A 9824-nucleotide genomic window follows, 5' to 3' on the forward strand; every position below is an offset into this window, starting at 1 on the left:
ATTAAAACACCAAACATATGGGATAAAGAAAATACTGAGCTGCAAAGGAATAGATATTCTACCAACTCTAAGGGAACATGGATGCCAGCCCAGACTACTATAACCAGAAAAGCTTTCAATCACTATAAATAAAGAAAACAAGATATTCCACCACAAAACCAGATTTAAACAATATGTAACCACTAATCCAACCATAATAGAGGGAGCCATCATAGGTTTAAAGAGAAATCTGGGACTAGGGAAATGTTCAGAGATCCACAAAGATTACCCCAACTAAGAATCTAAGCAATAGTGGAGAGGCTACCTTAAATGCCTTTTACTTATAATGAGATTTATGACTACCTTAAATGCCCTCCTAGAGCCTTCATCCAATAGCTGATGGAAGCAGAAGCAGAGACATACAACTAAGAGACATACAAACTCCTGGTATCCATTTTGTAGAGATGGAAAAGTGATGATAAAAGGCATCAAGACCTTGCTGGGTAAACCCACAGAAACAGCTGACCTGAGCAATTGTTATCTCTTGGATCCCAGTCTGACATGTGGGGAATAAACATAGGACTGAACTAGGTCACCTGCTTGCGGCTGTCAGTTTGGTGGCCTGGGCAGTCTATGAGGCCTCTATCAGGGTAACCAGTATATGTATCCCTAGTTTATGAATGGACTTTGGAAGACCATTCCCCATTAAGGGATCATCTCTCAGCCTAGATCCACAGAGGAGTGCCTAGGCTCTCCCCCAAATGATGTGGCAGACATTGATGATCACCCATGAAAGGACTCATCCTCCCTGGGGAATGGATAGGGAATGGGATGGAGGGTTTGGTGGGGGGCATGAGAGAAGTGAAGGGTGAGGGAACAGGTATTGACATGTAAAATATGATTGTTTGTAATTTAAATAAAAATTTTATCAAAAAGAGAAGAAAAATAAAAAGCCCACATGTGAGTGTGAACATAGAGTATCTAAAGCTAACACAGCAGACAGGTTTCTGGAAGTGCTATATTCAATATCCCAACATGTGTATTGTACAAAGCCCAAAGAGAAGGATTCTTAGTAAAGACAAAAGTTTACAAAATATAAATCCAATACCTAGAAGGTTAAGTCTAATGCAGCTAACTTTGCCTTCAGAACTAAAGTTTCTCATTCTTAGCTCATGGGAATTCCTTCCCTGTGGGGATGATAGCAGTTCATTCTCTGTGGGCTGATGGAGAGTGAGAAGTTGGCACAGTGAATTAATTGAGTCACATCTTGCAGAATGGCTTGGTATAGTTTGTTAAATGGCTAAATTAACTCAGCTTTCTCAGTTATCCAAGTTCTTTCAACATTGTTCTAAACCTATTGCTTGTTTCTAAAGAGGAATTCCAAAAAAAATCATTCACTACAATGTCTGAAAACAAGAATCCTAGAAAAGCAACTGAATTTCTTTTATATTACAAGTATAGTCACCAACAGCTAGATGCGTTGGAAAAAAATTCTCCTTGTCTATTATTGTTTTCTTCTTAATATGGATACAAAATTTCAGAACTTTTAAATATTTATCATCTAAGTTTATCCCATTGTAAAATTTCAGTTATCATATGTGTTTTGAATATCTTATTTCTATAATTTAAAACAAAATATAAACTAGGAATATAATTTAGAAGGGAGGTATGTGTCTAGGCCTTGAGATCCATCCTCAAGACAGCAAAACAAGCAAACAAAAGAGAGATAAGAATCCCATCTTGAGGCTAGAAATATAGCTCAGTAGACAAAGATGATTGCTCAAAAGCCTGATAACCAGAGTTGGATTCCAACATTCATGGTAGAAGGAGATTGAGAAATGGATCTGTGGGTCCAGAAAAATGACCATACAATCAAAAGCATTTTTACAGAGCAAAAAGTTTCACTTCTGCAAAGGAAAGCATAAGCAAGTTTAATTAAGCAAACATTAAAATTAAGCAAATATCCATTGGGGATACTATTGAGGTTTTAATTTAATTCCTAAGCCACTTTGAGTGGTCAATACTCAGGCACACAGAATACACACACACACACACACACACACACACACACACACACACACACACACATTCTCAAGATTTTGACCATTCTGGTTTCTTAAAAGGACAGTGCTATTCATTAGATCTCTTTCCATTTGCTGTATATCTGACTTCTCTTCTTGAGTTGAGAATATGGGAGGCTTAGCAATCAGAAAGAACATATGACTTAGAAGAAAATGCATAGTTCTAAAAATGACAGAGATGAAAGAAATGAATATAGCAGCCTAAAATGAGTGAATCTTTGTCTCAGCTCAGCTAAAGTGACCTAAGGTGTTCCCAGGTAAAACTGTAACTCCACTCTCAGGTCCTCTGTGGACAGAGCTGTGGTTACACTAGGAAATCATTGTGGATGTAATCCTTGAGTTATTTGGTGTCATTATCACTCATATATAGAAAAGAAACAATAGCCCTGCCTAGATTCACACTAGAATTCAATATGGCAGCTATGAATACCTGCTTCTCATAGAGGAATTTATGATAAATTAGAGAAGTCTGCTGCTTTAGTTCTAACTACAGATTAGAAAACTGAAACACTGTCTTTAACATTAAAAGTCACACATTTCCTTTTGTGGTAGATCTTAGGTCTGCTTCTTCCAACCATTCTATGTTAGAAGATCTCAAGTATGTATGTTTACTTTAGTTGTCCATTTCCAAGCTCTTAAAAAGTGAAGCTATGTCATTAATGACTTCATTGCTTCTCATTCCCCTATTTTCATGTTTCTTCTGCTAAAAGCTGCCATGGGTATTGAATTTTTACTTTATCAAAAATCATGTTATTCATTTATCCAAGGGAACTTCTCTGATCCAGCTTCCAGGTCCATAGCATAGTGTGGAGAGTATTTCATTACAGCAATCTTACAGGACTGTCACCTTGGCATGTATGAAGTAGAAGACTGGGGCATTTCTCCCTAGACCACTCTAGGAAACAGAAACACAGAGTATATCTGAAAAACATAAACAAGCAAATAGAAGCTGCAAGGATATGAAAATTACTGGAAATTCAGCAGAGGATTTGAGGTCTGAGGAAAGCAAATTCACACAGCTGTGGTGTAATACACATGCCCTGTAGTCCCAGGATCAGGGGGATGAAGTCCAAGCCTAAGTCCAAGGCAAGAAACAGAAAACTACTTGGTCATTTATCAAAGAAAGGAGAGGAAAGGATTGGGTGAATCAGTCATGGGTTGGGTGTGGGAGAAGAAGGAGGGAGAGGAAGACAATGACAAGAAAGGAGAAATTTGTGGACCACAGGGTTCCTCAACCTTGAAGCATGCTTTTCTATGTTTATTCTCAGTTCACTACCCTGGTCAACTAAGAGGAACCACACATCTTCAATAAATGCTTAAATTACTCAACCAGTGAATCTGTCTATACTTTGTTCTCATCCTCTTTCAACGTGAAAAAGAGAGAGGAGGTGGGGAACAAATTTAATAAAAGTTTTTAAGGAGATTTCTAGATACACTCCTATGATATTTTGTTCTTTAGGAATTCAGACTGATTTCTATAAAGGTTTTATTTTATAAAGGTTCTCTTTCAAATAGCACAGGTCACTCTCCCACAGGCCTGTGCAAAGCCTTGAAGATTTGTCAACCAAAGATCATCTGGAGAACAAAAAGAAGTTGCTGGAGATTTTGAACTTAACTTCATATTTTCTTCCTTTGGTACCTGGCAGGCAACTACATGCACCACCAGAGACTGAAACAGATAAATCAGTCATGACTAAAGAAATAACATCAAGTAAAAACTAATGAGAAAGCTAATTATAGTCATTTATCTTCATGTCAGATTCATTATTACAGCAAAGATCCTCTGTGTGTGAAAGTGGTCAGTGTGTCCATGTGAAAAAACAGTTTATGACACAGAGCATTGCTGAGGTAAGGATGCAAAAATAGAGTTTATTTTTCCTAATAAGGTTCTAAAAATATCAATTCAAATATAGCACTCTCCTTGTTTGTTATAGCAAAACTATATGTATACATATTATCTATTATATATTTAACTGAACTCCATGAGCTACTAGTCCCTGTGTGGATCATTTCTATTTAAGTATTATTTTTAACATTTAAGTCAAAGATTGCATTTTGGTAGGATGTCATGGATATTGCAAAAAAAAAAAAGGCTAAACTCATTACATAGGCTTTGTTTAATGACACTTTCATATAAAAATAAATTTTTTCAATCAATTTTCTTTTTAACAATCAAATCATGATACCTTGGCAAATGAAACAATTCCCTCCAACTTTGCGTTAGTTAATGAATAATAAATAATATGTGACATTAGAGATTACAGTGTGTGCCATGTTTTATAACTGACACATTACAAAGGTAGATTCAAAGGAGCTTGGTGATGCCCAGTGCCAAGAACCTGATCGCTATATATGCCAGGAACACAAAACACCCTCAGTGCTTGGCAAAGAACTGAGGCTATATGGGAAAAGCATATGGGAAAGGCTGTTTATAGAGTAAACTAATAAAGAGTCTAATGATGAAAACAATGATAAAGAATAATGAATAGCAGGGGTAGGTTGTTCTGGGCCATAGATTATGAATGTGTAATGATCATCACCATATCCCAGAGTTCTTAGCACTGAATTTAACTTGCTTAACCTCATTTACTTGTGATGCTTTCTACTAAGTAACAACTAACCTCCACTGGAATTGAATGACCCTGAAAGATGGTCCACATTAACTGATTTTACCTTGAGGTTGTTTACAAATAGATCTTTGTTTCAGTATGCTGCCTTTGGTAAGGGAAAGGGCTTTTCTCCATTGCAAATGAAAAACTAATCTCATTATTTAAGGGTCCTTTGATTTTGATTTTGAGCACTCAGAGTGACTCATTTCTAATTTGAGTTAATACTGTACTTGTCTAGAGGCTAAAAAGCTAAGCTAGAGATACTTCCTCTCTGTGGATTGTGTGACATGTATCTCTGCATATTAATTAAAGTGGAACAGAGTCACTTTCCAAATCACTAACACATTTGAGAATTGGTTCTATTGCTGAGGAGCAAGCATACTCCAGAAAATTAACTGTCAGCCCTGGCACCTTCTCAATTTTATATACAAACTCATTAATTTAATTTAACCCTTAGCCTGTATAGGATCATGGCCATACCAAATACAAAATGCTTACAACCTGAAACTAGGGAGTCCTACAGATTAAAACAGTTGAAATTTCCAGTGTCCTCTTAGATTCAAAGTTGTCTGTTATCTGTGGGCGTTGTAAAATCAAAAAGCAAATCATCCACTTCCAACAAACGATGATGGAAATATTCTGCTCCTAAAAAGGAGGAACAGGAGACTTGTGGAAAGAGAACCATAACAAGACCAAAATCTAGGAGGAAAATACCAAACTCTACAATGTCAAAAAGGCTACACAACTCTCTTCCAGTTCTGTTGCCTGTGGCACTTGTTACCTCTCTCTGAGGACAGCTACTCATTACATACAATTTCTTGAGCATTACATGTTTCTGGCATCCTTGGTTATCTGGATACTCATGCATCACCCTCACAGCTTTGAGCACAGCTTACTCATGAGCTGTATGCTGAGAATTCAACCTTGCCTTATGGCCTCAGCAGCTTCCTGGAACTTTGGTGCAAGCCTTTATGAGTCTTTCACTCTGGCATTCTTCTTGCCTGTGAACTGTCATAAAGTATATGAAGCCAAGTTCTCCTGCTAATCTAAGCTGTTCTCTGTAGACTCCAGAAGCTGTGTTCTCTCACCCAGCATGTTGAACTAGAGAAACAAATTCCTTAGGAAGTCCAGTTCCAGTATATTGTCTTAGAGCTTCTCCTTGTTCATGCTTTCTGTTTACAAACAAAATGTCTTAAAATATCATTACAATGTAGAACTTAAATAGGTAGCATTTTGCCACATGGTACCTATCTTGTCCTGGTGCAATGTGCCTGATTTCCTTAAATGACAGTGTAATTAATTAAATAAAAAATTATGGTTGTTTTGTCTGATCCACTTTTTCCACACTTTAAAATTCAGGCAAGATCTCTTTCTCACCAAACTACAGCTTTTTCACATCTTATCATCACTTTTTGTTTTGAATCAATTATAAGAACCTCACTTGGCACAGCCAGAAATCAGTATGCTGAATATTGGACACTAAACTAATTTGAAATTCAGAAGACCCAGAAGAGAGAGATGAATGGCAGCTCTCTACCCTTTTTCTCTTTTTCCTTCCTTTATTACATGCAAGACTCCAGCCCATGAGATTGGAACATTCACACTAGGGGTGGGCCTCTGCGCTTTGTTTAAACATCTTAGAAAGTCCATCCTGTGGATAATCAGGTTTGCCTCAGTCTCCATAGTGACTCTAACTGCAACTTTAAATATTGTATTGTGAGACTCAAATGTTGTGTCTTGATGGGCATTGTGTTAGAAAGAAAAAGAACAACAGCGGGATGAGAACCCAGAGCTGTTTCATTATAGCTTACATTCTCAACCAGGAGGTTGCTCTGCCCTGTGGAAGATGCTATGAAAGAGCTAACTAACCTTGGTTCTATACACTAAGCTATTTCCCAATTCTGTGAGGTAGTTTAAGCCTCATTCATCCTGGCAAGTCTCTGTAAATTTCCTCTATTACACTAATCCCTGTTTGTTCTCCAAGACTAAAAGTTAGGAAGTTCACTACACGGGCCTCCTTAAATTTAACTTCAATTTTGTGATCCTTTGGGCTGGAGAGAAGCACTTGCTGCTCTTCTGGTTCAGTTCCCTCTAACCAAGATGGATGGTTCATAATCACCTGTAACTCCAGTTCCAGGAGATCCAGCATCTTTCCTGGTTTCCAGGGGTACCTGCAGGCATACACACACACACACACACACACACACACACACACAGAGAGAGAGAGAGAGAGAGAGAGAGAGAGAGAGAGAGAGAGAGAGAGAGAGAGAGAGAGAATCCTCTTACCATAGTATGAGATACTGAGACTATAGACATGCACACTAACTTATAGGTGCAATGCTTCCTGTGCATTTCAAATAACATTGCACCAGAGGAATTCATTCTTCATGGACCATGTGCTTGCATTTTGTTACCTACAGGTGAATGGTATGCTAAGGGGACAATGAAAGGTTCAGGCATAATGCTGGCCTGCCCCTGTTACCTGGTGGAACAGGCAGTACCCTGGTCAGCCCAAGGTTCCATGGGAACTAAGTCTGCACGCAGATACAGAGGACCCCTTTAAAAGATAGGCCCCTGCCCATTTACGCTCTCTGTTCTCTCTGTTTCCTCTCTCTGTTCCCTCTCTCTGTTCCTGCTCTCTGTTCCCTCTCTCTGTTCCCTCTCTCTGTTTCCCCACTCTGTTTCCTCTCAGCTTCCTTTCTACTCTCTCTCACCTATGGGCTCTCTCTATGGTGACTGGCCATGGCGGTCAGCCATTTACCCCTGTTCCTCTTCTTAGTCTCCCCATTCTGCCGGGCCTTATAATAAACTTATAGTCTTATGTCTCATGTCTCAGCATTTCTCATTTCTTCTTTTTAAACAAAAGAATAACAGACATGTTACCTTTATGTTTGTTCTGTATTAAACGTTTAACCCAAGCCATATAATGGCAATGAGCTCTTTCCCTATTGTAGACAGATTCCTGTCCTTGAATGTAAATGTTGTCTAAATGTATGGCTCTTAAATGAACGATTACTAACAGAAGACGGGGGAGCTCATGGACCACAGACTAATAGCTGGAAGGCCAGCATGGGACCCCAGAGGATATGAAGACTTTAGGGATCTCTCATCCTCCCTGGGGTGCTGTGGGTGAGTATGGGGTTGGGAGTTTGTGGGGGGCAGGGGAGGAGGGGAGGGAGAGGGAGCTGGGATTGACATGTGAATCAGGCTTGTTACTAATCTACATAAAAATAAATTAAAATAAACCAAACAAACAGGATTTTCCATGGGAAGTTCTTTAATAACTGAGGTGGTCATGCACATTTCTGTCATATTCTTTTTCATTGGTAGGTAATTCACATCTCAGAGATTTAACTGTTGTTTCCCAGTGTCCTGCATATCTTTCAGTGAGGCATTGTACATTTATAGCAAATGTGACCTTATCGATTTTGAGCCAGCTTTCCTATTCAATGATTGAATCTTTTTAAGTGTCTCAAGAATAAGGGTACTGCCATTCAGTCATTTGTTAAAGGATATCTGTAATGATTTAATGGTGGAAGGTACCTTGGCAGGTTGGAGCCAAAGGGTGCTACAAAGTTATATGATGTAACAGAGCTCATGTGAGAGGTTTGTTTTGGGAGAGGGGAGAGTGCAGGGGCGGTCTTGGAGTGGAAGAAGTGGGAGAAGACTCTTACTTTTTATAAGGGGATATAGTACATTTGCTTAGGGGGAGTGCGTAACTTAGTGTTGGAAGTAGCCACAGTGTCACATCTTGGCTGCTGCTGCTGACCTGTCCTTCTGTTGCTCCCTCCCCAAGGTCACACTGGTATAAGTGCCTGAATGCTAACAACAGCTGCCATCATATCTCCTTTTACCATTTATTTCACACTTAAAACACATTTTCCCTAAAACATTGAACTTCACCCTTCCAAATTTAAAGGGAAAGCCAGAATTTGATTAATGCCCTCAAATCTTAAGGTGATTAATGATCCCAAATATTAAACAGAATATTTACAATGTGTTCAAGAGCTGATGCTTCCCACTGAGTTCCTCTCTATCTCTTGACTTAACCTTTGCACTTGGGTTAAAGTATTCCTCTTCTCTCTGGAAAGGGTCAAGTTGGTTCATTTGCAAATTCATTTAAATCACATTGGTTCATATGCTAACCCCATTATATCTCATTAATGATTTCCTTTGTCTCTCCATTTCTTCTCCATTTACCTACTATTATTGGAAGAGCCAAGAATAATCTCTGCCTGTTAAGTTGTTTCTCTTCTTCAAGGCTAAGTCTACTTTCTTCCTATGAACTACTTTCAGCACCTACATCATTTGCCATTATCATAACTATGACTATGGCAGGGTCTGGCTTTCATGACCATTATTCTGCTTTGCATTATTCACAGTTAGTCCATCTTTCCATGAAACATAGTACATGTTTCCCCTATGTTTCTTGTTTGTATTTTAAGTCCAATCATAAAGATTGCTAAAAAAAGCTGGGCATTATTTTAATTTACTTGTGGTCAGATTTATTAGATTAAGGTTTAAGAAAATAGTAATGTTTAGTTATTTATAAGGACTATTTTTATTTAAATTAAAAACCATCTTATTTTACATACCAACTCCAGTTCCCTCTCCCTCCTGTCATCCCATTCCCTCACCATCTCCCCATCCCACCCACAGGATTATTATTTAAAAATAAAAATCAAAGTGAAAAATAAAATAGGATAGGTTGAGATAGGATTACACAGCTCAAGACAGTGTCACTGTGGTTTAGGAACTAGTGCCTATTCTGGATTTGCTGGGGTGAGAAAGTGTTTGTAAATTTACTGTTCCATTGTATAATTTCTTGGCAATGACTGATTTTACTATTATTGCCTTAAAACTGCATGGAGAGCTTCCTCAGATGACTTAAGGAGGAAAGCCTTAGTACTCTTTACTGTCAAAGGACAGGTCTGGTACCACTTCACCTGGCCTTCTAAGCTAGGCTCCTTTACAAAATTTTCCCTAGACTCTCTTGCTCTGTCTGCTGAGGATTGTTATTCTGGTTCCTGTATGTTCCTCCGATCCCACTGAGATTATTTAATTGCCCTGCATGCTGGGAGTGTTTATTTATCCTACAATCAGACACCTGCACCTCATTGAAGCTGTCCTTTTATTCTGTAACAAATAGAATAAA

Source organism: Cricetulus griseus, chromosome 3, assembly GCF_003668045.3.
Source record: "Cricetulus griseus strain 17A/GY chromosome 3, alternate assembly CriGri-PICRH-1.0, whole genome shotgun sequence".
Taxonomy (NCBI): domain Eukaryota; kingdom Metazoa; phylum Chordata; class Mammalia; order Rodentia; family Cricetidae; genus Cricetulus; species Cricetulus griseus.